The sequence below is a fragment of the Artibeus jamaicensis genome, unplaced genomic scaffold (assembly GCF_021234435.1).
Source record: "Artibeus jamaicensis isolate MK-2021 breed Jamaican fruit bat unplaced genomic scaffold, CSHL_Jam_final contig_685, whole genome shotgun sequence".
NCBI lineage: Eukaryota > Metazoa > Chordata > Mammalia > Chiroptera > Phyllostomidae > Artibeus > Artibeus jamaicensis.
In genome coordinates this window covers 14047809-14052395 of record NW_026521924.1, presented here as the reverse complement: position 1 = coordinate 14052395, position 4587 = coordinate 14047809, and positions in this window count along the sequence as shown.

The window sequence follows — 4587 nt, the reverse complement described above, 5'->3', positions numbered from 1 at the left end:
GCGCGCCCCCGCACGGCCCGCCCTACGTGCGCGCCACACAGGACGTGCACGTCCCACAGCCAGGATCTCGGAGCCCGGGAACCGGAAGCACCGTGCCTAGCGGGTGCCACTGTCTAATGGCAGATTTCCCTCCCCCCCCTTATTTTCTCCTAGCGTTCAGCCAGGCTGGCATCTCTTTAACCAAGTTTCCGCATCTGAAAGATGGAAAGAATATTTGGGGGTCTGCCGATGATTGACTGGGAGACTTTCAGCAGGTTCACACTTCTGTACACGCTCATCCTGTAAAAAGGTGGCTCTGAGAGGTCAGCGCAGATTTGCGTTCAGGTTAGCGTTCAATAAATGGTTCAAGATAATGAGCTCTGCTTTTCTGTTGGAGGAGCGGTCATTACGTACACTGGATTCATTCATTCATACATTCATTCCTAGCTTACATATATTCTTACTGAGCACCTGCTATCTGCCATGCATTGTGCTAGGTGCTGGGGAAACAGTGAAGGAGACAGACACAGTTCCTGACCTCACAGAACTTACATTCTGGTGAGGGAGAGACAGCCAATAACCACACGAGAAATGTAAAGCTTCAAATCTGTCAGTATTGCGAAAGAGAGATCCATGGTGTTATGCTCTGAGAGGCATGTCAGTGGTACCTAATTTAGCCTGGAGTGTACGGCAATGTTCCCGTGAGGTAGCCAGGTTTAGCCAAGGTCTGAAGGAGTTGGCCGGCTGTATGTGTTGGGCCGGGTGGGGGTGGGGCAGAAGGAGCACGGGGAAGAATTGTGGCAGGAGGGAGCATTGTGAGATTCTAGACCTGAAGGAGGCAGATGCGAACTAATCCTTCCCTGGGTCTCTCTGCATGTGCTCCTCAGGTGTTTCAAACATGACAGCAGAGTTATTGACACTCTTCCCATTATCTCTGTCTCATTCCCTAGAATATCAGGGACCTGGCGACTGAAGTTGCTGTCTCTTTACCAGTCCAGAGGCAGACAGGACGGTTGGCTTCACCGGCTCTCCAGAGACTCGTGTTCCTTCTACTTGTGCCTCTCCATCCCTAGGATCCTACCCTCCTCCACGTGGTACAAGCTGATGCCAATGTACTTGCATTCCTGACAGTGGAAAGAGGGAATGTGGAAGCATATCCCATCCCCTATATGAGCATGACCTAGAAGTTGCATACATCTCTTTTCCTCATGAATCATTGGCTGCCACCTATTTGGCCAAATTTAGCTGCATGGGAGGCTGGGCAAAATAATCTTCATTCTGTGTGGCCGTGTGTCCAATGAAAAATAGTTCTGTGCCTATAGAAGGATGGAAAAACATATTAATAGCTCCCCCAAAAGGTGGGAATCCAGCAATTGACAGGACGCTATCTTTCACCCCCCCCCCCCCCCCCCACACACACACACATACACCCCTGCCACTGCCAATGCCATCTAGGGAAAGTCAGACTGTGGAGAGTTCCTGGGTTCAGTCTTCCCTGAAGCCCAGCAGATGTGGCTCCCCTTGCTTTCATTCTGGAATCTGGGGGCTTTCTCATGGCTCTGAATTGGGCATCAGTTCAAAACAGAGACCTGCCTGTGAGACAGTGTTCATCTCAATCCACAGATAGAAGACTGGTTATTCTTCCCCATGGGAGTGTTTACCAAGAACCTCCTTTTCTTCCTTTAAAGAGGCACACTACCTCTTCTTCACTGCTTTGGGAGAAGAAAACGTGTGACTACCATTCCAGCTGCCAGTGGTGACGTGTGGCCCAGGCCTAGCATGAACTGGGCCCCAGGACTGGCGTCTGCTGTGCCACACAGGGGTCACCAATCAAACATTTGTTTGATTTTTTAAAAGTAACGAAGAGCATTCCTTTCCAAGTTAGTTTGGAGACTATGTTCATGTATAGCCTAATTATTTTTTCAAAAAATTGATTTAGTTTCTTATCAGGAAAGTTATTTTAAGCCTAGATACTAATTAACTAAAAATATTCAATGTTCACATCCTTTCCAATTACCATTTAGCAACCAAATGACCTTAAAATGGAAATAATGACTCTAGGAGGTGGGACTGAAAGGAAGTTCACAAGATTTGACTTTTTATTTATGTCAAATCAATATGATTCTGAACTGATTTAACTTATTTTTACTATGTGTATTATTTTTATGGTCTCTAAAGAAGACAGAGTCTCATTTGTGTCTTAAGGTGTAAGAATCCCTGATGACCGGGGAAATGATTCCTTCCCTGGAGCTCTGAAATCTCAAACAGAGCTTAGATTTCTTTGGTTTTATCCCATCTGTGGCTCATTCAGCTCCCTGAATGTGTAGGTTTATATCTCTCACCAAATGTGGGAAGTATTCGGCTGTCAATCACAAATCTCTTGAAACAAAGGAAAAAATAGAAAATCTCAATAATGAAATAGATGTTTTTTAAAAAGCCTTTGGTAGGAACTCATTTATCATAGATACAAATGGTTGCATATAGAAATATTAATGGATGTGTGTGTATATTTTGGCTTGGCATACAGGCATATATGAGTATTTCTTTGCTCTGTTAGCTAAGATGGCCCAAAAGAAAGATATCCAAAGAGCAACAAGCTTACCTAGCGGCCAGATCTTGGTTTTTCACACAATTCTCCAACGAAAGAAAACAGGGCTCCTTGGAAAAATGGCTGATTCTTAAACTGGGTAGGAAACATACAAAATGAGTCTGGAGCATCTTGTTGTGATAGAAAGTAATAAAGTGCTAAAAAAAACCCCACCCCCAAACAAACAAACAAACAAACAAACAAAAACAAACTAAGATCTGGCAAAGGAAGCTGGAAGAGGGCAGGTGAGAGGAACTGGAGTGTCCTGAGAGAAGATGGTGGAGACTGTGGAGGTGGTGGTGGTGGTGGACATGGAGACAGAGGTACTGGTCATTGTGGGGATGGTGGTAAAGACGATGGTGGTGGAGTGGATGCTAGGGGAGGATGTGGTGGAAGATGGCAGAGAAGGTGGAAGAGGGAGTGCGGATACTTACACATGTAATAAGGTGCATTTTACCTTGTGACCACTTGGGAATAAACACCTTATTATGGGATCCTCCGTCTCTGAGAAAGGGGCACATTTGAGGATTTGTAGTGAGTTTCCTTGTGAGTCATTCATTTCCTTGTGTCCACCCCCTTATACAGACAGGCCCCAGTGGCCCTTACTGAAATCACCAGGCAGAAGCTACTATAGCTTGTCCCTTGGCCTAACTCCTCCTACAGCCAAGGGCTCAGGCAGTTGGGGATTTAAATCTTGGCTCTGACTTTTACTTGGTGTGTAACTTCAGTTAAGTCCCTTCACCACACTAAGCCTCAGTGTCTTCCTCCATTAGATGAGCTAACCAGGGTACCTTCGGGTTGTTGCTGAACTACAGGTGGAAAGGCCTACCACCAAGTTGTGCTCAAATAATGGCTGCTGCTGTCGTTACTGATAGAATCAAAGACCTGGTCTTAGCATTGAGGGTCTCAGATTCTCAAGATGGCAGGTAATTGGCCTGAGTCCAGCCCTGGCAGGGTGAGGACAGTGCTGTAGCATCCCCGGCACACCTTGCTCTCCCATCCCACATACATATCTGCTCTTGGCTCCACCTGCTCTTAAAAACCTGGAAGTCTTGCTGGAAGCTCCAAGTGCTCTTTAGAAGCATGCATCCCTGGGGCTGGATGAGAAGAACCTGCTTTGGGAGGAAGGGAGTGAGTGTAATTACCTAAGCACTACTACACTGGGCACTTTAAGCATCATCCCCTTTATTCTTTTGATAGTCAGGTCTTATCTCCATTTCACAGGTTCATCCAAGAAGATCTACTACGTATTATAAGACACTGTGCCAGGTGTTCAGTGAGTGCAGAGTGAAGAATGCAAGACCCCCCACCTTCATGGAGGAACAAAGGAAACGAACACATAGGGCGTACATAATGCATCAGATGGAGTAAAGAGGAAAATAAAGCAGGGCGAATGGATAGTGTGAGTGATGGGCAGGGGCCAGGTCCTGTAGGGCTTTTCAGGGACTAACAAGGAGGTCACTGCAGTTGTCAGTATGAGACATGATGGAGGTGGACCTGGGAGATTGCAGGGGAGGGATGATGAGTGGCTGGATTTGGGATGCTTTTGCAGGACCTTGAGGTCTTGCTGAAGGACTGGACGTGTGGTGGAGATGCAGTCGCACAGCTCATCCTGGACCAGACTGGACACTAGAAGTCAACAATGTGTTTTCTGCTCTGCTTCTGTGTCCTGGCCTGAGAAAACAGTGGACCTGGAAGGAAGTGTGTGTGTGGGCAGGGAATGGGAGGCCACAGCTATAGACCATGACGCAGGAACAAACCTATTTTAAGTCCTTTTATTTGGCCCTGGAAGGTGGAAGTCCTGACAGGCAGTTCCTCTGAAATCCTAGCGGTTGGGCCAGACGGCAGCAGGGGACCCGCCCTTCTGCACCAGTTGCTTTCCTGGAATTAGCTCGGTCAGCTTTCAAGACTTCCTGGTGGGGACCTGTACGCTTTGTTCTGCTGGTGGGCACACTGAAGGGCACTGCCGCTTTGGAGGACGCTTTGGCAGTGCCGCCCGAAGCCATAAAACTATGCTCAGC